Source organism: Etheostoma cragini, chromosome 1, assembly GCF_013103735.1.
Source record: "Etheostoma cragini isolate CJK2018 chromosome 1, CSU_Ecrag_1.0, whole genome shotgun sequence".
In the NCBI taxonomy this organism is placed as follows: Eukaryota; Metazoa; Chordata; class Actinopteri; order Perciformes; family Percidae; genus Etheostoma; species Etheostoma cragini.
This window is the reverse complement of record NC_048407.1, coordinates 14,201,822-14,229,022: the sequence shown is the minus strand read 5'-3', so window position 1 is coordinate 14,229,022 and position 27,201 is coordinate 14,201,822. Positions and strand designations below refer to the sequence as shown.

The window sequence follows — 27,201 nt, the reverse complement described above, 5'->3', positions numbered from 1 at the left end:
TAAGTCCACATTTTCTCAGAACTCGCTACTGCAGCTTTAATTCCCACAAAAAAAGGTATCCCCAAAGCATGCACAAAATCTTCATTTATTACTCACTCAAGCCTAGTAAGTCAATGATCTTTGATTATGTAGGGTATAGGGAAAAGTAATTTTGGACACAATTAGGGTTACGATTCCAACCAAACTGCACCAAGTGTATTTGCTAGATTAGCTTTCTCTCTTGATAAGTGGTGAAATTATTATTATTATAGATGACTGAACGTCACAGTACCATCTCTTTTATCACCATGCTGCTTGCAGAACATATGAAACAGAGATCCTAAACTTAAAATATCCTGAACATTAGTTATTCAAATACACATATTGTAATTAATTCAGTTGCTACACTACCACAGAACAAGACCAACATTCTCGCAGCAGCATAACAATCGGATACACAAATTGTTGACAAAGTGGCCTGTGACTTTACCAGTTCACTACTCCGGGGAAATAGGCCATTACAATTTTAAACTTGTGTACACCTTTTCTCTGAATGTCTGAGTATCCTGCAACACACTGAAATAGTCAAGTAATGTTGAAACAACTGATTTTAGTATATGGCGTTTGAAAAACATTTTTGTCAAATTCAACATGTAATTGATTTAGCTATGTGTAGTCAGTGTGTTGATTGGTAATAAGAAACAAGCAAATCAAATCTGAAACTTGTATACTTACTACATACTTTCCTGAGTGTATATTTGTGTCATAATGAAGGGTCAATACTTTGCCACATCAGGATAAAAAAGCTAAAACCATGCTGTAAATATTGTTGGCGGTATGAATTATCCTTCTGGTCAAAGAACTATTACATGCACCAAATCTTTCTGAAACATATGTGCAAGACCGCATTATAGAAATCATCTCTTCATAGAGAGATAATTCCTAAAATATTTGTGAGCCTCTTTATTACGAATGACAAGAACTATAACAAAGTGTAAGCGGCTTTTTAAAAACACATCACATTTTGGTGTTCTGCAACTGTGAGCTACAAACATGCTAAGCATAACAAAAAGCATGACGCTGCCTTCAACTAAATAACAGCCTCTTGTCTGTCCCAGCTGGGGGAACACATCTTTTCTTTCGTATGAATGTCAATGGGTTGCATGAAACCGACCGGAGGTAATTTGACACACCACTGACACAAAACATGTCTTAGCTGTTTCATCCAGAATTAAACAAGCTGGGGTGTTATCAATGGAAATTGGATTATGGGGAATACGTTTTAATCTCATGTGTCAACAGGTTAAAATACCTTGGACAAAGACAAGGATAAGAGGACAATAGCATGCCGACCCCGAGGAAATTAATTAGGAATACAACACAGCAGTGGCCGTTTGGACATTCATCACTGAAAAGGATTTAACATAAAGCATATACTGAGGATTATGTTGTCCATCTAGGATAAAGTCGCATAGCATTAAAAATGCAAATTCCTTTTCTTGAAGACCCACAGTTTTCTGTCCAAAATATTTTAAGGCCAGGTTTTCTATTTCCTAATATGTGATTAGGGAAATACTTTTTTGGTCTTGATATTTAGGTCATTCTGCAATTTTGAAAAAAGTAGTGCGGTCCTCCGTATTGCTTGTTGTAGAACTCTTCAAAAGCAGACAGTACCCTCCAAACACTTACAGAAACCCCAAACCACTTACTGTGCAACTCTACTGCGTAGCCTACTACTGACTTACAGTGTAGTCCACCATCAGAGGAAGACATTGTACTACATTTACCTGACCAATAATGTGGCAAATGTACAGAATGTAATCACAGTATATCACAACAAAAATGTGGAGTATTCAGACATTAGCCTAATGGAATCATGGCAGTTTGCTACCCACCTGGCCAGTTATGAGAGTTAATCAGCGGATTTCTGCGTAGAGAGAGAGAGAGAGAGAGAGAGAGAGAGAGAGAGAGAGAGAGAGAGAGAGAGAGAGAGAGAGAGAGAGAGAGAGAGAGAGAGAGAGAGAGAGAGAGAGAGAGAGAGAGAGAGAGAGAGAGAGAGAGAGAGAGAGAGAGAGAGAGAGAGAGAGAGAGAATTGTTAATAAATTTAACAATTATGGCTTGACGGTAAACTCTGAAATATGGATTTGAAACGGAGGGGCCACAATTTTAGCGACGGCAATGTTATTAATTTTATAAGATAGCAGTAGAATTAACCAGATCCAGGGTGAGTCTGATGACCCTGCCCTAACTGAACCGGGTAGTTCTGCGTCTTCATTCAGCAATCATATAACGTTGAAAGAAGGAAAAAGTGTACTGGAGTCAAAGTCGGTAAGCCAGTACTTCTTTTACCAATATACAGTAAATTTAACGATACCTGTTGCATTTCTAATCGAAACAACGTCAAAGTTGGCATTGCACTTACATGGGCCTGTGGCCAGACACCTGTCAAGTGTGAGAGGTATTCAAATTACAGATACACAGACAGACAGATAGACAGACATTCCTGTAATGTATAGTTAGATGTACAATACAAGAGCAACACAACAACTAAAATTAAAACCTTTGGACAAGGATGGTCTCTTCTTCTTTTCTGTAGATGCTTCATAGCTCCTCCTTCCATGGTCTTAACAAATCCTCACATTTACTATCTGCCTCCTATTTGCACAGACCATTGGGATCTATAGGCTTACAATAACAACTTACAATACCAATTTTTATAATTTTGAATGAAACCTGATACACACAGCTTAAAATATGCAGAGCATTTATACCAGCCATTACTGTATGTCACATTTTAGAATGCCAGTTGTGATCTTTTTTTTTAATCTCTTTATGTTGAATTGGAAGGTTACACAAGATGAAAAAACATATTTTCTATAGTTCATCTTCCGCTTAACAATGTTTTTAGTTCTGCACTCATAATGACCTTGTCTAACGTGTCCTAGAACCATATTGTCTTGATTTCTAATTGTTTGTACTTTGTATTGCATATACTGAATTTGTGAATTATTCAGTCCTGCAGCTGTGAAATGGAAGGTTTTAATTCGCCTGAGTACTGAGTGAAAGAACAGACAGATTAGAGCTGTTAAGAATATTCCTGGTCTGAAAGCAAATGTTTGCTTTAATGCCTTTTGTCGAGGAGGTAACGGCGTCAACGTATAAGAAGTATGTTTGTGCCCACTGTCAGAATGAAGGAATGGCATCAACTGTTTCAATCTGCATGTGTGGGAGTGTGTGTATGCATGAGTTTGTGTGTTTTTGTACATTCCAAACACTATTCGGTCTAAATTGCATACCTGTAACAAATCTGGATTGCAAACCCAGAAAAATGCAGATTACTAAACTAGGAAACCAAACACATTATTCACAGCTGGATTACCAGGGGATTAGATATTGACTTCTGCTAGGTTTGATCTCGAATAGAGATGAAGAAGTGCGTCCATCGTAGTCTGTCTGGCCTTCAACAGGAAAGACGCCACTATTACACCTTCTGCCCAGCTCTCCAGACACTCACACTCACTGTAACACTTAGTCCTTTAGAATCCCAGCCTAGTTAGTAAGTATTCTGAAAATTAGCTTTATTTGTAGCTCTTTCAGCCCTTTTGTACTTTTCATCCAGTTAATCTGTCCTTTCATATTGTTTGATGAGTTAAACGGGTTGTGTAGCTTCTTTAAAGCCCAAAGAGACGCTACCTTCTAAATGCACAATATTAAATGGGCTGCCCGAGGTCAGTGGGGGTTTGCCAATGCATGATTTTTCACTTGATTGCCTGCACATGCCTATTATTGTAGGTTAGAAAATCAGTTTAACTGCAGAACTGTAGCACTCTACCACTCTCATACGTCCTCAGAGCCGCGAGAACATAGTTTGAATTGGGGGTGCTGACAAATTTCAAGATTGAAGTTATCAACTAAAGTCAACCACCACACACTTAACTTCATCCATCACAATTTATTATTATTAACCGTATAGAGATTCAATTCATTATAAATAGCCTATCCAAGACAATAATTAGCCTGCCATAGGCTACTGACCCGGAAACACCGAAAAATAATAGGCCGTTATCGCTATCCAACCAAATATAAATTTCTTTCTTACCCATACCGTCAAGATGAAGACAAAATATCTCTTATGAAAACAAAGGTATTTTGTGGTGTCAAAACAGTACTAAGGCTTTGATAATAAAACTGGAACACATGTAGGCTACACACCCCACAAGCATAAAAAAAAGAATAAATTCCATAATCCAAAACAGAACCAACTAGGCACGGGTAACAAAGGATAAAGGCACACGGCTGTAACAATGGCCAAGAATAGGCCTATTACAAGTTAAAAAACAGCCACTAAACACATCATTGAATTGTATTAAATCAAATGAAAGTGAAGCAAGCCAGTCAGTCCTGACACAAACATTGAAATAGAGAAATGCAGCCTTAAGTTTTTGTAGCACAGCAATAGCAAATTTAAGGGATAAAGATATTAGGCCATTTGTATCAACAGTTCTTAACAGGGCCTTATCATTTATAACAGTATGGTAAGATAATTAAATATAGGCGCGACCTCATTCTGGTTTTCCAATAAGAAGGCTTTATCCCATTTACTGCACCGCGGCAGCATAATAATAAACCAGCATTCTTACCTTATGCTGCAGTCATAACACAATAAACACTAAAAATGTGTGACCCCAAGGCTGGCTGCACTGAGTTGACGTTGCTGATGCTCCCTCCGTGGCTGCCCTGGTGCTGCTAGCTTGGCTTACAAGTTATGCTCCCTTGTCGTAGTTGCTAGCTGGGTCGCTCTGGAAGTGTGGAGCTGGAGAGGTGTTGCTACTTTCGGTTACAGTTGCTGAGTTTTCTGCCTCCAATCTTTTAGGCATTTTAGCCTGTGGTTGATTTACAAACTCTTACTTACCAAATTTCAAAAGTGTATTACATTTAATGTCTAATGAAGGGATTAGGTTTATATTAATAATCCACTTATCAAAAATAAATGTGTGTTTTTGTTTTTTTAATAATGGTTGTAGTCGTTTATACTTTTGCTAGGTGGTGCTGCAGCACCCTCCGCACCCCTAGTTCCCGCGGCCATGTACATCCTTATTTGAAAACTATCTTCAATTTCCTCCTTTTATAATCTGCATAACAGCTAATTATGGTCAATCACTCCCATGCTGGTTAAGCAACAGGGACACCATACCCATTCCTCACATGCAGCAGACAGAATAAACACCACCAAAGGAGATGTATTTTACATAGCAGGATTCCTAAATGTCATTGGAGCCATAGTTGGAAGAAAGGCCTTTATTAAATCCATAATACCCTTTTCTGAAGATCCCTTTATTTACCAAAAGAGAAAGCCCACCATCTCCATTAATACACAGGTTACGTGCAATGCTCAATGACTCATTACTATAGTAATGAAATACCCTGCAAATCATTTCACTTACTTACTTACTTACTAGCTGACTGCCTGACGTAATGTCAAAAAGAAACCAATGATGTAGGTGGTTGTTATGTGTAAATCCAATGTTGCAAAGGTACAGTAAAATCATTGTCATTTTGAATCCACCAAAAAGAGGGGAAAATATTCACGACATTTTACAGTAAATAGGATGTTCTTTGAGCAGGACACCATCCCCATGTTTGAAAGAAAATGAAGATGGATTGTATAAGAGCTGCTGATAATGTTACAGTTCCCTAAAGTAATAGGTATGTTTTCTTTTCTTGACACTTTAATAAAGGTGTTTGCACAATATTTTAGTCATCATTTTTAGAATTAAACTATACATCAAATCCTTTGGGGATTGTCAGTTTAAATCAAAGCACACACACATGCATGCACACAAACATTTGATGCTTTATAATTTATGTCTCATGCAGGATTCATAATTCATTAATAGATAGACAAATATAAATGTTTGTTGCATGGTAACCAGTAACTCAGTTTAACGTGTACTAATTGGCCATTGGTACAGCACATTGACACTATCTTTATCCCTTCATGCACGCACACGTACACATACAACACTCATACACATACACATACAGTACACATACTGTACATACACAAACTCTTACTTCCAACTTTTATGGTGTCCAGTTTGTTGCATGCATTTGGGTATCTGTCCTCTGGAGTAGACCATCTGCTCCTTCCTATTTATTGCTTCTATCCCCAGTTGTGCTCTATCCTTCTGGTGGTCTTCCACCCCCATGCCAAAGCAGACACCAATTAGAGAGTTATGCATTCGACTTTTCACTTCTTTTTGGCACTCTTTATGTCATATTCAGTTAGGGTTTGCTTTACTCTTCTAAGCAGTTTAAAGAATTTAAAACACCCATACATTCATGCAAAATAAAGCTCAGTAATGTGACCAACAAACCATATGCTATTTCAATGTGTTTTTATTGAGATTTTGAGACATGGATAAATTGTAACTATGTAGAACATTTTAGCTTTCTCTGTGAACTACACAAATTCTCTGATGCTACAGTTTCAAAAGAAATTTGTTTTTTAGAATAAATATTGTGTCTAGACAGGAGTGCACCAAAGGCTTTCTTTTAAGACATTAGTTCTAATATGATATCCTACATCTACTACTACTACTACTACTACACCTCTACCACTATTTATGGATTTACAATGATCTTCGGTTACACTTAGTTCCGGATAAATTACTTTTTGTTGTTGTTAGTGAAAAACAATATTGAGCTTGTAGTTGAAAAGAAACGAAAGTTTGATTTGGGTATATTCACAAAAAGACCGTAGGTCGCATTTTGGCGAGAGAACTTCTTTAACGCACACAGCCAAACAGGTGGATGTGAGTTATTCAAACTGAATGGGCTTTTGAGTTTTTAAGCTTTTTTCCCATTTCATTTTATAATGATTTAATATTCTGACAGTAGACAGTGGCAAAAATACACCGTCAAACACCATGAATGAAAAAGTGTACTACATTATGCTATCTCAAGAGATGATGAAGCCTCGTTAAGCCCTTTTAATTCCCTTAGAACAGTCAGTTTTGTTAAAACATGTTTTAAGTGGCTATTTATGATTGGTTAATTATTAAACCATGACAATGGCAATTAAACAACTAAAATCAAAAAAATAATTTTCAGTCTTTTCAAATTAAACATGTTGTACAGCTTATTTAACCATTACACTTGAACCACTAAAACAAATCAAACCTTAATTGACAACTTAGAAGAAAAAGCCTGTGTGAAATAGAACCTTAGAGTGAAAGTAGTCTAAATCCATGATAATTCATATGTAGGATAATTGCCTGAAAATCCAGATGTTGTTGCTGTCTAACTCTGTTCTCTTCAGGAAGCAACAGAAAACTTGGAACGAGCAAGCTACACGTTGAAAATGGCCTGATGATATAATAATTACCTGACATCCAGCAACCTTCCGCTCACTCGTTCTCAAACGTCAAAAAAAGTAAAAAATTTCTAAATCTAAATTTCAGTCCGTAAAAAGTCTTACATTCGCTGAATTATTGTGTTCTAGGTTTTAAATCTTTTGAAATTGGTCTTATTTTTCCTACATCCATGTAACCCTGCCTGTAATGCTCTTGAAATGCTCCCACAGTGCCTTTAGAATGTTTTGTTTTTCAATTCCGTGGGCTTGTATTTTTTTTCCACTAGTCCAAATAGAATTTTCTGTATTCAAAACCACATATGTCATCTTGTATATATTTAAATATTTGTTCTTATATTCTTATATTTTATTCTTATATTTTGTTATATTATTATTTCATGTATATTGTATGTATGTATGTATATTTTGTGTGCTGCTGTAACACTGTAATTTCCCATTTTTTGGGATCACTAAATATCTATTTATCTATCTATCTATCTATCTATCTATCTATATGTCATGCTGCACTAAGTATGACGTCATTATAAAGACAAATCTGACTGAGTTCCAATGTCCCTGCTTATCTTCAGCATGATACTATGCAGACATTAGCATTTAGCTCAAAGTACAAGCTCACATTTGTTCTTGTTCATACCTGCTTGCATCAGTGTTCATCAATGCCTCTAATTAAAAATATATATAATGTGAGGGTTGCTAATTATATTTGACCACAAAACAAATATATTATACTGATATGAACAACAAATCAACGTTAAATGGATACGAGCGAGGTTGTATAAATAGGCCACATAATTGGCTGTGAAACTTGTGCTGCCTGCTTTAATTCAATCTCAAGCTGTATGTGTATTTCTAGCATTTAAATAGTATCGATTAATTGATTTACTGATACAGTACATAATAGGGCTATAACCACAATTAGGTTTGTATCACGATTTTTGACCCACAATTTTATGAAGTCCTCGTTTTTTTGGCAGGGTAGAAGAGGAGACTTATACTGTACTCTGTAAAATTAGTACAACTTAGTTTTTTGCCCAAGGCATTGTTTTTTTCATTGATTACATGCCACTTTGCAACACAGTAATACAACAGAGACCTTTTTATTGATATTGATTGATTTCAATTAATTGATTGATCGATCCAGCTTAAAGGACAATTCTGGTGCAAAATAAACTTAAGGGTTAATAACACATGGGTCGACTACTCTCTGGCATATAGTATGTTTTATGCTAATTGAATGTGACCTGTTTTAGTGCAAAACCTAATTAGCTTATAACGCTAACCATCCACTATCATTAAAGCAATCCAAACCCGCCCACCACTTAACGCTGGTGCTAAGGACGCTAACAGCAGTTTACTGAACCGTTGGGAAGCAGACCCAGGCACCCGAGTCGGAACAGCGGCCATTCGTAACGTTACACTTCCGTTAATGTTTATGGTGTTCGTCCCGAAAATCTCCTCCCTGACAAATTTCTTTTATGCATACATACCATATAACTTCCCAAATTGTGTGAGGCACCGTTAAACTATCTATGAAGAAGCAATAAATCGGTTACAATCTGTTCAGCCCTGTTGCTGAAATGTGCTATACAAATAAAATAAAGCTGCCTACAAAATAATCTTAATGGCAAATCTAATGCAGTTTAAAGTGTAAAAAAGATGGGCAAGAGCAAGCCAAGCAAATTTGGAATTATGGTATGTCATTTTAACATTGTATTGCTGTAATTTCTCTTTAATGTTTACCTCTGGGGATCGTAATGTAAGTCTATTGGTTGGTCCACCACTTTGGTCCTAAAGGAAATATCTCAACAAATATTAGACATTAAACATTAATGGACCTCAGATGATGAATCCTTGGGCCTTTTGTGATCAGTTTCACTTATTTAGTGAAATATCTCAACATCTACGTAATGGATTATCACATATCTTATACAGACATTCATGGTTTGCATGGTTTGCAGAATCTTCCCTGGTTTTCATTAGTGCCTGTAGGAGCTTGATTTTGAGTGAAATTATTAATTGTAAAAGCTTTAGAGTTACCTTGACCTATTGTCTTAAAAAAAAAAGAAATCTAATAATATATAATACCCCCTCAATTTGGCGATCTATTTAAGCTACACAATTTCCCCGTCTCTGCCTTGTCAATGCTGCTGTGACCCTTTACCTTTATCGTTGCCTGCTGTTAGACTCACCACCCCAGCATCCACCTGCAGGCTCCGGCTGGGGGGAAGTTACTTTATCATCACTCATCACCCAATATCTCGTGTAAACCCGTACTACGGGGAGTAATGAGAACGGATCCTGGCCGATAAGCACAATGTTCTGCTGTTAAAATAAGCATTTTAAACGTGAGTTGTCTGACTGAACTAGTATACTGTGACATTCAAATGTGCCTCAGCTGCATGCCAATCAGCCAAGCTAAAGTGTTGAACATCGTATTCCTGCAAAAAATAAAAAAAAACACCTGGTTAGTCTTTTTCAAGTCTCCAGGGCCACCTCCAGATACATTTATCAATGATTTATACAAATGATTGACAGAGGACAACTAGCCTTATCTTAACTTTGGAATATTAAAATTCATTTTTTAACATCAGTTTTAAGTGTAAGAGAACTTAGATCAATAATGGCAAACATTGTCAGTACTTTCCGAATTCTATCACATGATGCTGTCTTTTGTCTGTGGACTTGTCATTCTCTCACTAGCACTCTTTTGGTTTTAGTTGAAAGACCAGCAAATTGAAGAGGCTACAGTACTCAGCCAGAGTAGAGCCATTCCAGACGAGAGAGACAGAGCGGACAAGGGAGCCTGTGAATGGAGACAGAGGAATGCTATTTGGACAGTTGAATAATTGACTCCTTATCCAATGCTTTCTGCACATCACAGGCTCTCCCTCTTCTTTTTCTGAGATCAGTTCTCAAAATGTGGTTTAGGCAACCAAAAAAACAAAAATTGATCTTGACAACTGACTTTCTTGTTCTTCCTTCCCTTTCATTTCCTCTGTGTCTTTCTCTCCGTCTTTTTGCCTTATAACCTGATGACAGCCCATGGTTTCACTGTCTATAATGTCAATGTACAGATTGTGACATGCTTCAGGTCAACATGATATTTGCCACTAATTGATTTTAAAATATAGATATTTTCAGCATACAGAAAAAAACGGTCTGAAAATCAAGTCATTGTGTCATTTTTTTAATAAGCAAATGAACCTAAATGATGTTTTGCAATATTCTGATATGCGTAATGGGCAGAGAGAAAGCAGAAGAGCGAGACCTCTAGACCATTACTCACTTTTGGCCTCATAATAAATGTGATCATGGGTGTGACACGACCAGTAAGTTCCTATGATACAATCAGCATAAAAGATTGTTTTCTGTTCTTATAAAGCAGCAGTGTCAAATGTAATACCTATTAATTAATATACTAATAATTATAAATATATATTTATATATTTATAACATAGCAGGGTGTAGGGCAGCAGGACCATGGTGACAGCTGCACAAAGAACTTGGTGAAACATGCTTGACAAAAAATAAATCATAAGGACTCCAAGGACTAAACTCCCCAGAGCTATTTTAGTAAAAGGCATTTCTGGAACATGATGCACACAAATGGAAAGGGAGAGGAGCAAGGAGCTCAGTGTGTCAAAGGAAGGAAGTCCCCCGGCAGTCTAAAACTATAACAGCAGAACTAAGAGAGACAGGTTAAGGAGAGGGGCCTGGTCAGGCTAGAACTCTCCCCAACCGGATTGGGCTGTACTGCCCTGCCTCCCTCTACTTTAATTATATTATTGATTATATGGTAAATTAATTTGACAACTATGACAAGAAGCAAGTGGGCCAGGCTAGGCGGACGCTGCAACCCCTCTCTCCTTAACTATGAGCTTTATCAAAGAGGAGTGTTTTCATATTATTCTTAAATGTGGTAACGGTGTCTTCCTCCCAAACCCAGAATGGGAGCTGTTTCCACAGGAGAGGAACCTGATAGCTGAAGGCTCTGGCTCCTATCCTACTTTTAGAGCCTCTAGGAACCACAAGTAGCTCTGAATTCTGGGAGTGCTGTGCTCTAGTAGGACATGAAGCACTAAGAGCTCTTCTAGATACTGTCTGTTGGTGCTAGACCATTTAGAGCTTTGTAGGTCAGAAGAAAGATTTTAAAATCAATCCCAGAAAAATACAATAAGTACTTTGTCTGATTTATCTGATTTACTTTGTCTGACTCTAAATAATAAAAACTCTGAGAATTTAAGACAAAAATTCAGAATACAGACCTGGAACTTGGTAAATAACAAATATAATTGGCTGTAATGTTTTCCATTTTGGATTTAGAAGATTAATATTAATAGAAGGCTTTTCAAACTGCTGTGGATGCAGGAAAAATCTGTTTTAGCCATCTAAAAAAAGACCAGAATATGCATGAAATACAGAATATTTTCACTGCTTTAATCAGACAGCCCTTTACTTTGGCATTACATTTCCTTAACCGGAGAACTTCCACACTGTATTACGCTTAAGATCAGCTGTTTGGGTCAGACTTTCCTCAGTTCATAAAACAAACAAATGCTAGAAAATTATTAGTGACCATCTTGCAATCATGCTAGCCGCAACGCTAAATCACAACAGGGGCCCAGCATAAAGTAGGCGGGGGCTCTTATTTACTTACTACTTCCCTACGTCCCTGTGTCCTTGCTTGGACCAGATCCATTTTCAAACTTGGCCTTCATTTTAATGTAAAATACACACCTGAACAAAAACCAATTTTTTTGCCTGTACACGGTTATCGGATCAGGGGTGTGATGTGGGGCAGCCAACGCTGTTACTATTTTCAAACTTTGTATTTATTTTGATTACAGCTACATACCTGTAAAGTTTTTTGACTTCATCTTGCATGGTTTTGACGCTATCGCAATGACAAAGTCTGCCCACCCGGCAAAGTATTCAAAAACCAACACCTAAGTAGTTCCCTCTACTTAGGTGTCTCCAGGACCACAATATGCCATGATGACACAAACACACAAATAGACACACACACACACACACACACACACACGGCTGGTAATAATAAGTGATTATGACAGTGACAAAGAAATGCCAATGAAATGTGGAATACAAAAAAATATAGTGACAAAGTAAATGGCTGTCTGGTGTGCCGACCGACATCTATTGTAGGTAATAAACTGACTTAGGATAAGTACCTCATACAACCCTCAAAATATCCAAACTAACTCTTTAAGTTTGGAGGAATCCTGGAGGAATCTTACACATACATGCGCTACACATACTGGAATCCTTCTGCATGGTTATCTTTAAACCAACCAATTTACTTCTGCCTTTTTTCAAAATCTCAACATGCTATTTTATTTTGATGTAGTGGTAGACAGAGTGGTTTCCTATATCCACTGAAGTTTTAGAAAACTGGCTTTATCATGTTTTCTTTTAAAATGTTGACTGCTTTCACTGCCCAGCTTTCCAATTTTTTGGCACACAGATGCCTCTATGCATACTAATGATGATTCATTCTTCCTAAGTTGGTTGAATGCCACAGCAGTCAATTAATACATTCCTCTCTGCCCCTGTAGGTTGCCTAGTTTGGCATGAAATGCATTTAACCTAACTATTCAGCAGCAGGCCAATTCATAGTGTAAATGTGATTTATGTATTTCACACTGTGAATTCCAGAGTGTACTGACAAAATGGTAAATCAGGGCACTATTTCCACACTGTACGTAGATTCAAGGCTTGAGACCTTCTGTTTGCTGGTCTTCGAGTTGACATATTCCCCTTGCTATTTCCCATAGTCATGATAACATGTAGATGACTAAGTCCTGTGCTTTGAATGCCCACCATCTTCCCATATAAATTGGAATAGTGTTTAGGAAACATGCATGCTAATTAATTTCTAAAGTGAAGGTATGTGGCAGTTACAGCGAAACTGTTGTCACAAAGCCTTATTGTACTGTGACTTTGTTGTCTCTAAGACAGTCTACGATTTCTCTATAAATTAAGCTGTGTAGATTTCCATGAGTAGCACTTTCCAATTTGGACCTAGTTACCACTGTACCAGGTGGCCTCAGGAGGAGGAGAGATTGGGGTGCTGACCTTTCTGTGATGTTATGTTGCCAAGTATGATGGCATTTGGAAATAGTATGGAAAGTATGCACAACTGCACTGCCTTAGTACATTGTTAGTTATGCTGCATTAGTGCTGGCCGGTAGGACTTAAATCATAGTATTTAAGATTCTGACGGTTTCACGGTACATCACGGTGTTTTCTTTCTTTTGCTTGACTGGGATTTTTATATAGGTTTATAATGGCATATTCTTTCAGGAGAACATAGAATATCACAATCTTTTTTAATGTCATCATGTTTACTAAAAGCTTTGATTACTAAAGGATTTGCTATTATTTATTAATTAATAAAATTATATAAAAACAAAAAAATATTATACAATAACATTATATGAAGAAAAATCCATGAAACGGTCACAGAATCTAAACTATTTTTTATGTGCTAACGGCAAAGTAGTAAAATAAACTTAAATCGAATGAATACCCAAACGAACATACATCATAGTTGGAAGATAGTTGTATAAACACTACCTGGGCCACAGGTAAGTTAGGTTAGTGGGCAACTGAAAGTGCTTTCTTCTCTGTTCTAGAATATGCAGTTTGCAGCAATTGTAAATAATTAAATTGGACAGATTGTTAATTTGTGGCTTCTGTGTGGGTTTTGCACATTTTATATGAATTAAATTGACTTTTTTTGTTAAAGGTTTGTAGTTTTTCTCTACACATCTGAACATAATTTGATGTTATACGACTCAAAACCAAGATCAAAGTATAAAGATTTAATTAAATTCAGGAAAAAACAAGGAAATCTCCATGTTTCACATTGAATTTCTCTGGTCTATAGCCTCTATGGTAGAGGTTTCCTAAGAGAATAGAGTTAAGCAGTCAGGATAAAAGTCAAGATCTTTAAATCTTAAACATTTATCTAATTTTCATTTATGGTTTAAAAATGCTGTTGTCTATGCTTCTAGTCCTAGCCATAATGGCATAGAATTTTCAAATATTTGTAGTCCAACTCCAACTCATGGCAGATGGTGACACCTCTCCAAGTCTCAAAAAAACAAACATTCAACCTTTTGTATATGATAGGGATTAGGGTATTTGTATTTGACATTTTCCCCAACAAGAATCACAAAAAATACCCTTTGATGTATGATGGAGCCATAAATCTGCTGAAAACAAAGATGGTTGTTTTTTGCATGAATTGAACTGGAATTAATACATATCCATAAGGAGAACCGTTACCCAGTCAGGTCATACAGGTTGCCTAAGAATAAGCCTCTTCTCCTTTTTCTGCATATAATTTAAATAACTAATTATTCATTGAATAAATTGCCAACTAAGTAGTTTTTAACGTAATTTTTTTGTGATGTTTTTTTAACCAAGAAACAAGAATTACATAGAGACTATGGCCCTCTTTGAAATTGTATTCAGTACTTAATGAAACAAGGCATTGGACTACATTTCAGCCACAAAAACGTCTTATATTGCTAGACCTGCTGTATCTCCACAGGCTAGACCACACATATGCTCTGGGACAAGAGATAAAAAGCCTGCTTTGGGTTGTTGGCATTTCTTTTAACAATCACAGCTAACTTTGGACCTAGCGATGGTGGCTCTGCAAACTAGTCTTGATAAGGAACTTGTTTTAGTAGAACATTTGCACCCTGCAAAAGAAAATGCCACATAAAGATTAAATTTCTGTTGACACAAAACAGTAACTAAAGCTATTTAAATTAGCTGGGTACAGGGTTAAACGGAATTTGCTCTTACCATTGTATCGCCGTTTGTACTTCGTTAATAGCAACCCCCACCATCGGTTACAAAATGTCTGTAGATAGTAAATGCATTAAACATATTTTTTGTAAATCTTAACAATCATCAAACACTTGCTGTTTTAAATTTTTTATGTTTCCCTAGACACATGGAGTTTGAGAACTGCAATACACAGAGAGCGGAAGGTGAGGGACATCTTGCGAGTGATGTCAGGCAATTATCCTGGAAATGTACTTCTGTTGATCAAGACTAGCCACAGAAAAAGGCAGTGCTCATGCAAGTGATGCAGTGTAGGCCTTAAGAACTCTGTGTGTGTGTGCAGGAGGGGCATCCTGCACTGTACTGTGCTGTCAAAAGTTTATAAATGCATTTTGGAAAACTGATTTCTGTGTAACTAGCATAAAACAGTGAATAGTATTTGAAATCTGCAAAGTAACAATAGAGTAGAAATTTAAGACTGACATCAGTCTTATGTTGTGACACCATATTACAAGGAGAATTTTCCCAGTCTCAGTATATGATGTGTTTCTTTTATTCGTATACTGATACTGTAACACAGAAGCACAGCACTGTTCTCGCACTTTTTTACTACACAACTGGGTAGAAATATACAAAGGTATCATCACTCCTGAGTACATGTAGGTTAAGGTCTAGACTTGCCCGTCTATTTGATTTATGAGAGGTTGAACATTTACACCTTGGCTTTCCCTTACTGTCTGACCAAGTCATTCATCAGGCTCCATATAATGAATGGACTTGTTCTTTGCACTGGAGCTAACAAGACGGTGGGGTCCTTAGAGTTCAGTAAAATGAGATTACAAGCACTGGTCAAGCCCAGGAAAGAGGAGCAACTCCTCCTGGAGTTGGAGCAGGAGCATGAGCCCGCTGGGGAGGAAGCGATTGGTGGTGATGAAGGCAGCATTTTTTGTGAGTTCTGCTGCAGTCATGGTCTCTACAATGCAAGATTACAAAACATATGTTTTAGCAGAGAGAACCCTGACAAACCCTGAGAAACCCATGACCGACAAATTGGCATGCAAAGAATGACAATTTATTGAAAATAATGACCACCATCTGCTACTTTATTGATTTCTGTTGGGCTATTACCTTCTCACTTAGACCTCTCCTCAGGGAGGTCAATGGTCACGGACTGCAGACCTGTTGCAAAAGCAGACAGTTCTGCCTATTCTGTCAGACTGACTCATTCTGGGAAGGACCAAATCAACGTGTGGCTCCCACTCTGCAGACTCAGCTGTGTCGTTACATGAATTAATGAAAAATAAAAGATTTTAAAGGCATGTCTTTTCCGGCAGCAAGAGTCATTATATCCGTAAAAGTGCTGTGATCCCTTAAAAAGCTTATTTCTCCTGCCACGCACCAGGCTCAATAATAAAGAAAATAACAGGAAGAATAGGAATTAAATCTATTTATTTATCATTTGCTAAACCAAGACAAGACAGCCAGGTATTCCCAAAAACTCCGGAAAAAAACGTTGGGCAGGAGCACACAAAAGGAGACCTTTTCAAGTGTGTTAAACAGGAAGGCTAACTGCAATTGTGACTTGAAACATAGACCCATGTCAAGTCAAGCACAAATCACATCAACTTACAGCTGAACAATTCACAGCCATAGAGGAGTACATGTACAATTGCAAAGAAAATAAGCCCATGCGCCTACATACATACATACAGTATAACACAACAAGCCACTACTATCAACCACTATTACTACTACCAATTATGACTTTGTTATAGGAGTCAGGCATCCATGGACACAGTGTTGTTATGTTAAATGTGTTGGCATACAATTGCATATTTAAACATCCAGCAAACGTATAACCACATCAGCATTGATTTGGAGTTGTTACACTTTACAGTGCAAACTTAATAAGTGCAAATACAAAATTCACTCTTCATTTAGATTTCTTTTGGTCTCTCGCAGGTCCTAAGGAATATTTGTTTCTCTTAAACTGGTAAATCACTGTCCAGCAGTAGGCTAATGAAAAGGTTAAGGAAAAGGAAAGGTTAAGGAAAAACACAACAATGACTCAGAATATATATACAGAATATACTCAGAAAATGTTTTAACAGTTTTTGTAACTGGTGCATACAGTTTGGTGATAATATTATTATCATTCATCATAATTTTTATCTAACATAAGGAGTAAACATGGATAGTTAATTCCTAGCTTTTTTTTTTCTTCAATTTGAGTTGGATTTTTTCCAAACCTCAGTTGATCATGCACTTATAACCATTACTGCATCCCTCTACAATGTATCGCGCCCCTTTCACACTCCCCCTGACTCTGTGGGGACACGATTAAGAAGACAGATATCCATTACCTTGAAGCAGAGCAGTACACACTAGCTCCAGGCATTATGTCACACTCTTAATATATACAGAGCCCTGTGAATCTACCCTCTTGAAATCCCCCATGCCCTTTATCTGCCAATCCCATGACTTTCATTGGTTGACTTGAAGGATGATATCCCTAATGTTCATGACAAATTAATCCACAGGGGGAAAGCCAATGACAGTGAGCTGCCGGTGGGTCATCCCTTTGGCTAAGTCTGTCATTTCACATTTGCAGGGACTTATGTGCAGGACTGCATAACAAAGTAGCATATTTGTACAACCTGAATAAAGGGTTTGGTGTCTTTACATATGTACAGACAGCCGGTAAGGATTCAAATCCTAAAAAAAAGGAACATAATTGGCCTAGGTGTTATGTCTCAGAAATAATGAAACTTAAGTAATAAGGATAAACCATATGTTATTTGCAATTAAATACTGAAGTACGATGTTTGCTGAAAATGTGTTTTACAGATATTGCAAAAACATATCAGGCTTGCATTTATATTATCTGAAAAATAACCTAAATTTAAATGTTTTAATTTATACTAACTAGTAATTGTTACATTAGCAACATAGCCACATCACTGTACGAGTTTGTAATTCTGTTATGTGTTCTAACAAATATGTAACCAGAGATAAAACATAAACAAAGTGTTTACTTTAACATTTACTGCATACACCATTTATGGTTTACCATTAGTGGATGCTCATTATCACAACATACATATGTAGCTAAAAATCCATTACATCAGCACATCATTTTAACTTATAAGTATGTCAAAATAGGATTTTGACCTTCTGCGCTATTATGCAGCTAACTGCATGTTGTTTCCATATTATCAGTAAAGGGTGGTTTGTCTGTATGACAGTTATATATATACCCTTTGTTCACAAGGAGCAAATAGCTGTCGTCTGCTGAGTGCTCCTGGAGTGATAGGCTAGATGGACACAGATGCCTGGACAAAGTGCATTTAGCTGTACGGAGTGTACATCAACACTCGCCTAAGTTTTTTGAAGTAGCATGTGGTTTGAAGTAAAGAGCAACTCTTTGAAATTAATGCTTGAGAGAAATCCTTTAATGCTAATTGGCTATTTTATTAGCGAAATTAACAAGATGCAGTTTTGAATTCTAGTATGTTTTGATTTTAACTGTGGCATGAGAACCACTGCACCCTTCTTTTCATATACAGTATCTGAATTCAAACTGGGCCTCCTTAAAGTACACTGCTCAGACCTTGCAGAAAAACTCCCGTTTGGCTCAAAATGTTTACAATTTTAGTTTGCTGCTAGCAGTGCTGCATACCAAAAAAGAAATTTTGTGACTAATGTTGCATGGCAGAAACACGGTTTCATTTAAAACAAATCTGCCACTATATATTGTTCAACCATGAACACTCTAATCACAAAATAAACCATTTCTAACAACTATGGGCGATGCAGTTATGTTTGGCATTCATTGCTCTGCATTAAGCTGTTCCCTGCTTATCCAGAAACCATGCTGTTGGTGTAGCAGGGGCATAATGAGCAGCAGCAGGCTAGCAACACTGTAGGATGTTATCACTTTAAGAGCTACCATAGGCTCAAGTAGATATGCTGGCACAGGTGGAGGCTGGGTAGGTGGAGATAAAGCTTTGACAAGCAGCACTGTGTGCAGTAGAATGTTTTTTGAATTAATTGTGGTCTGTTGTACATGGTGATCAACTGGTAAGTTAGCAACACATGATGACTCTGCCCTTACTGAACAAAGATAAACTGAAGTTTAACTGAACTTTAGCTGTTGTTTTAGGATAATATATAGAATACGTCTGCGTAAACTGGGTCGGGGTTTTGCGATTGAATACATTCAACGTACTTATACAGAATATGTATTAAGATATAACTTTCACTGGTAAATTTAAACATTTTAACTCTATAATTCCACCACACAGCCAAACGTTAGATTTTCTTATTGGCCACGCGTGTCATTTTTCATGTGAGTTATCCATTAATCCAGACACACTTACATGCATCTTACACTTTCATGCTTACATGCTTGGTCAAAATCTGGCTACTCATTCACTGAGCAGCAAATACAAGCATGAATTGGTTTTGAACTTAGCTTTCAGGATTAATTATTCAGTAAATTTTTTGATGGATCTCTGAAACTGCTTCTCCTGTTGCAATATTAATTGCCTTGCCAAAATGTATTACAGATTTATTTTCAATCATTGAAGGGTGTCAACCCCTCCCACCCCCTTAAAAGTAGCATTGCAAACAGAGTAGGAAAAGCAAAGAGATTATTGACCCAATGATCATGCAATTTGAAAAGAGGAATGACTGATTGAGGGGTCAATAAATTTGTGATGTTTGTGCCAGGTGCATCAGGCACACATATGTACACATCTCTCGTTCTCTGTCTCTTAAGCCACTATGCTACCATAGAACCACGCTTACAACAAATTTCAACCTAAGTAGCTTCTATTCAAAGCCTCATGCCTGCTTTTTGTGCATTTATCCTTCTTCTTTGCATAACATTGGCTTTTTTTTATAGTTAAATTTATAACTGTAACTAAAGGGATGACTGGATACTTTGCACATAGTATATGTCCAGGACCAATGAGACACGTAACGGTTGTCATTACTATAAGTAGGTTAAGACAAAGCAAGTATCACATTTAAAACAATGATTTAAAACTTGTAAAACCAGTTCCCCCCAGGGAGGTCATTCCAAAGCTATGCAGTCTTAATAGCGAAAGCAAAGTCACCCTGAGATTTCAAATTAGATTTGGGTACAGCTAAGAGTGACCTTCCCAATGATCTCAGGCAGCAACTATGAGCTTGTAAGGACTTAAAAGCTCAGTAATATAGCTGGAAGCCAGACTAGGCAATGTGTTTAACATCAATAGTAGAATCTCAAAATCAACCCTGAACTGTAGCTGCAACCAGCACAGGGTAATATGCTCTCTCTAGCTGTAATGATTATGGCCGCAGTGTTCTGAAGAATTTTAAGTCTGGTCAGGTTATGTTTTCTCAGACATGTGTATAATGAATGGAAGTGATATAAATATGTTATAACAGCATGAATAATTATGTCTACTATAGACATATAGACACTTAAACTACACACAAAAATCAAGAGCCAATGGTCGTTGGGATATTTTTACAAGATGTGAAGTATACATTTAGGTGAAGAAAATGTAGTGACATGCTATGTCAGACAGACACACAGGACATCAGGATTGTCAGTGTTATTAGAATCAGTACTAAGTTAAAAGATCTGGCACCCGTAATGGTAACAATAAAATGTGAATAAAACAGAATCTGATGCACACATTCATGCTATTTAGGAAAAGCATTCAGTGACTAATGTTTTGTTAGTGGCGGGTTAACAGTGGGAAGTCCATTTTCATCATAAAATAAAGGCATTTTTCAGTGATTACTTTCTGCAGGACCTTAGACAAGAATAGCAGTATAGAATTTGGACTTGTATCGAGTTAAATGACTGCATCTTCAGGCATGGTTTAACAACTGACTTTTACATTAAATACGGACATAATTTTATCTAATCTAATTGAGCCACTTATACAAGTTAAGGTGAAGGACAGTTATTCTAATACTAACTAAAGGGAAAATGTCAAGTGGGCGTGAGAAGTAGTATGTTTTTGCAATCATTGCCATCAGATCAACAATAGATCTGAATTTTCTGAGAAAAAGGACATTGGATCGTTTGTGAACATATTGTGTGAACTATCATGGTCCTCGCAAGACTCATATTTCCCCTCCCCCACAGTGTGGGACAAATAAGGGGTTCTTGTAATACTGCAGGTTATGGTTATGGCAGGTTAGGGCCAGATTATAAAAATGTTCACATTTTGAAGATGTTTTATTACAAGTAGAACAGTCTGGGCTCAAATTAACTCCAAAGAATACCACTGCATACAGGTAATTAAAAATACCAGATCTGCACAATTAATCAAATTTTAACCGCGATCACGATTTTGACTTCCCACGATCAACTTTGCTTGATTGAGCAATTTTTTTTTTTAAAGCGTCATTTCATAGAACGCTCCGGGTTTTTTGCAAAGCCAATCTACCTCTCCGTAAAGCTGTCTGCTAATGAGCCAGTATGAGTTGTTCCCTGCACCCCGTGCAGCTTAGTTTCTAGATCCGGACAGTCATAGAGGACAGAGTAACGGGAGGAAAACTCAACAGATAGCAGTCGGTTATACGACGGTCTCAAGATTTACCAGTTTACCAGTAAACGCAACATTTTGTCCCGTCAGTTGTTTTTCAGACAACAGCCGTGACCAGTTCTAGTTGGTTCTAGTAGCGTCTGTTAGCGGTTACCTCCTCTAGGACGCACCGGTGCTTATGTCCTTGCATAATTGTTATTAACACAGCTGTATATTGTTAAGTATGAGGGGCAAACCTATTTTGTACCTGTGTTTCCGTGGGCAACTGGGCTATCATGGCTGCCACGGCGAAGAACACAGAAGTTATTGAATGCAACTAACTTCAGTTGGTAGAGTAATAGCGTGTGAGATGGAGCTGCTGGTCCTGGGTGAGAGATGTGACCCATAGCGAGAATATCATTGTTCATAAAAATGCAGCGCAGTGAAGATACAGATGTACATACACGTTCATACACACAACGAATAATCAAGATCAAAATTTTGATCAAAATAATCGTGATTATCATTTTGGCCATAATCGTGCAGCCCTAACGTCTACCCATTTTATGTATACCCTGTTGTCCCTATTAAGTTAGGAAAAGTAAAATGCCACGTGGATTTTTGTCTTGGTCTAGGTCCAAAAAACAGGAATTGTAATTCTAAGACACATGTTATTTCATACTTTGGCGTTGTATATTTAGTATATTCACTCAGTATAGTACTCAGTTGGCTTTCCAAGCCTTTTTTTGCAGATTGCTTTGGAGTTTGATTTAACTATTGCACCAATATGGATCTAAACCCAACCTCAAGTAAACTCTTATAGTCTTTAATTGTATCCCTCTTCGTGTAAAAAATAGGCAGCAATAATGCAAATCGTTGCAGTCTCCAGGAATGATAATAGGAGAAAGTAATTTATTCATATGATGAGGTGGAGTTTTGTGATCCAGATATCATTAGGCAACCCAAGAATAGTGTCAACTGCTCCAGTATTCTCCTGACAGAGGTCTTAAGTGTTTGGTTTCACGCCTGAGAAATACAGTGCATATATCACCTGACCCCAACTGCACTGATGAATCATGCAGCACTATAACAAAATGTATCATGGGACCCGTGTTAACAAGGAGAGTGAGGCCAGCATGGAACACAAGTAACATAACCCTATGCTTAGCATTAACAATTAAAAAACACTTGCCAATGGGACTTGCTCCTCTACTTCCTATTTCTACACACGACAGCAGCACAAGATAAAAGAGGGAAAGTATCATAAAAGAATGAAACTATGCCCCCCAGTCTTTAATGCAGAATCATTGAAGTTGCAAACATTTTGGTCACTGTCTTGAATTGCCAGACCTAGCTCTACAGCGCTGTGGGGTTAGGTCTGGCTACACCACATATATTTTGGAATAAGAAAAAAAAAACACACTGGGTTGTTTGCATTTCTTTAAACCAATCCCAATCCTCTTGGGCGGACGCGTCAATAGTGACTCTGCAAAAATGGTCTTTGGAACAAACTTGTTTTGGTGCAACATTTACCATCCGCAACAGAAGAAGCCACAAACAATACTAAATAAAGTTAACTGTTTAGATTACAGAACCGTTAACTTTATAAATTAGCTGGATAAATGGTTAAATGTAATTTTCTCTTACCAATTTATTTCCATGTGTACTTCATCCATAGCAACCCCCACCATTTAGTCCCAAAACGTCCCAGCTACATAGTAAATGCCGCAAACATATTCTTTGTAAATCTTTACAGTCATTCCCTGAAAGAACCAAGCAGGCCTTCCTTGTTGCACACCATTTTCAGTGTGTAGCTTGCTCAAAGCTGTTCTTTCCTGAAGCGAACAGAGTTCATTGATCCAGACCACTGTTTCAGAAACCGTTAGGTTAACAGTATTTTTTATAAGATAACTTCATTCAAAATCCCATTGAAATTTGAAACCATGGCAAATTGGTTTACTTTAGATAGAGCCAGGCTTGGTTTTTTCCCGCTGTTTTTGCATTGTAAGGACAAGTGAGTTAGCCCAGTGTGTCATTTAGAATTCTGTTTTCATCAGTGGGGGCAGGTCTGTCAAAACAACAACCCCCCAAGTTTCAGTTCCATTTGATTTGTTCAAATGGAACTGAAACTTCGCTGCAACACAAATGTATTTATTAACCTCCCTTCACACAGGATGAGGCAAATTTTAAGTTGTGATTGAACTTTATTTTTTGAGGAACTCTAGGGCACTTCTACAATCTACAACAGGTCTACAAAATGAATTTTACAAAAAAATCTTCATAGGGAAACCAAAACCCAAATGACTAAATCCGTAGACTATTTCCAATTTATATTATATTACATTGACTCACTTACCGTTTTAATGTTTCCAGATGTTTGGCACCAGGACGATGAGGTGACAAAACTGACAAGTTCAACCAACGTTCAACTCCAATTAGAACGAACCCACCGCAGTGACGTTTTTGTGGAGCTGTTTGTTTAATAGTCGGCTCAAAAGAAAGCAAATTTTTTGACAATAAACTGGGGCTGGGTGATAGGGAGAAAATCAAATATCACAATATTTTTGACCAAATACCTTTATCGATACCGCATATTGGAGTGTTAGATATTGGGGCTTTCACAAAATATTTACAGAATGAGATTTTTGTTAAATAATCATCAGTAATGGGGATGTAATGACTAAGTGAGTAAAGGCAAATAATAGAACTGTTACATCAGTCTGGTAAGTTCAGAAAATGACATAACCTTTTTGTAGTGCAACTTTTAAAACCAGGAAAGACATTTTTTATGCCATATTACGATATCCAAAATCTAAGATGATATCTATTGTCTTGAAACGATATCAATACAATATCAATAATTTGCCCAGCTCTTCAATACACTAACAATTAACACAACAGTATGTGGAGTTAAACTGGACGGGCCCAATAACCTCTGAATAAGTCTACTTGTTGTTAAATTGCTACTTGAGCGGCGGCCAACATTATGTCGGCAGAATAATTTAAAAAAGCTACATTGTGCGTCTGCCCAATTTCTGATTCTGTGGCAGCAGAAATTTTGCCATGGCGGGCCGCCACTACAAAATCAACATAGAGGAAACACTGCGGCTGCTGGTGGTAGCTTCATATTTACTGTACAGACATTAGTGAAGTATTCATCTTCTTGTTTAACTTTTGGAAAGACAGTTAATGTTTGTACTACCACAAATGTCCAACTACTGATTTACAAATGGTGTCTAAGCTTTCCAGAAAAAAAACTCCTAAGACCATATCTTGAATAAAGCACATGATGAAATTGGTAATTTGGATGCTAACAAAGTGGCAACTTCTGTTGCAGAAAAATTAAGCCAAAGCAGAAATGCCAAAAACTGCAGTTATTGAGGGGCCACTTGAGGCTTGCTCCAAAAAGGATTCATTCCTCATAGACGCCCATGTTGAAATGCACAACTTTACAGAACAATCAAAATGTTTAAAACCTGGTACAATGAACAGTTTTGGTCCCCATAACTAACTCTGTGAGGGGATATAATTATATAATTATATATATATATATATATATATATATATATATATATATATATATATATATATATATATCAGGCTTAGAGTTATAACAATATCAGGCTTAAAGTTATGCCTAATTGTGGGCGTTTTGCTTTGTGTGAAAGATGGACTGCTGTCACAGGCAAGGTGAGCATAGACTGTAGGCTTCATTCAACTCTCTTTGCCCATTTTTGGATTACCCAACGTCAAACAGTGATGGCCGGAGCCACTATTAGCTGTTTTGGCTCTTCCGAAACCTATTTGTGAAGTCATCAAGGCTATGTCCATATTTGAAGCAGTCTATGATGTCACACACAGTGATGGAGTAAATTGCATTCTGCTCTTTTGTCACAGAACTTAGATATGAAGCATCTTACAGCAACGGACGTCCAGTGTTTTTAGGGAAAAAACATCTTACAATTTGTAAGTTTGTTCTTTGTGCAGTCTGCAGTGAAGACGACTTGATGACTTTCGGTTAAATTCCTTTAGCCCTGGATAAGTTACAGAAATGATGGACTATTGTGTCTTGGAAACATTCTTTAGAATGGCTTAACAAAGCTTTAATCCTGGCCTCTTTGGTGTTCTCAATCACCATCACCTGGTTACAAATGAACACAACATTAATACACAGCCATGGGTTCCAAAGACTCATGTTTCCAGATCTGATTAGCTTTGATGTTAATGAGAGCTTTGCCTCTATTGCTAGTCCCCAAGGTTTCTGGATGAAGCTCTCCATCATCCTCTGTTGGATTCTGACACCCTAGCCCAGATGGTGGTGTAGTCTCACCCCTTTCTATCTTTTTTTCACAGTGCTAAATACACCAATGGAGTTTTGCCCCTGGGTGTTGACAGTGCATATGGACACCATGAATACCTGCCTGATCTCATAATAACAAAGACACACACACACACACACACACACACACACAACTTCATAGAAGAAGGAGAGGATACATGGTATGTGAACAGCTGGCTTGCCATCCACACTTCTAAAACTTTTTAAACCAGTTTAATTGATACATTGATTTCTGTTTTAACCATCGACAGAAAGTTGAAAAGAGTGTGTGGGGAATTATGTGGGTTTATAGGAAAATATGTGCAGTAGTGCTGCACAATTATGGCCAAAATGATAATCACGATTATTTTGATTAAAATTTTGATCACGATTATTCTCACGATTCTTTGTTGATTTTAACCAAAACTAATTTTATTGTAACATAGGCTATTTATAACTGCAATAGGGAGTATGATGGACGCTACTCACAGAGCCACGGCTGATCATTATGAATGGGTCCAGCACAGGTCAAATGGCGGATACACACGTTGTGTGTATGACATGTCTGTATCGTCACTGCCCTGCATTTTTATGAACTATGATATTCTGACCATGGGTCACATCTCTGGCCCAGGTCAAGCAGCTCCGTCTCACATGCTGTTACTCTACCAACTGAAGTTAGTTGCATTCAATAACTTCTTCGTTGTTCTTCGTCATGGCGGCCGCAATAGCAGAGTTACCCGTGGAAACACTGGTACAAAATAGGTTTGCCCCTCATACTTAACAATATACTGTGTTAATAAAAAATTTAAACTGTAGACAAACTTTAGAAGTGTGGACCAGCGGCCGCTGTGTGGCCGGGCTGCACGGAGAGTAAAAGGAGAGAGAGCAGAGGAGAGATCCAACACAGGCACGGCTTTACAGACGAAATGGGTCATGTAACGCAAAATTAAACCATATCTACATCTAGAAACTAAGCTGCACGGGTTGCAGGGAACTACTCTGACTGGCTCATGAGCAGACAGTGGTTTACGCTATGAAATGACGCTTCAAAAAGATAATCGCTCAATCACACAAATTTGATCGTGGGAAGTCAAAATTGTGTACGTGATTAAAATTTGATTAATTGTGCAGCCTTAATGTGCAGCTATACTATAGTAATATTCTATACTTTTTACATTAT

General features: G+C 37.4%; 1 long non-coding RNA gene across 1 annotated transcript; it reads right to left on the bottom strand.

Moving 5' to 3' along the window:
• Positions 1-6,573: 6,573 nt before the first annotated feature.
• On the bottom strand, positions 6,574-24,702 carry LOC117945781. Its single transcript, XR_004656896.1, has 3 exons — positions 24,597-24,702; positions 16,794-16,798; positions 6,574-6,586 (listed from the first exon to the last, which is right to left on the bottom strand). It is a non-coding gene; the product is annotated as an uncharacterized LOC117945781 (long non-coding RNA).
• Positions 24,703-27,201: the final 2,499 nt, after the last annotated feature.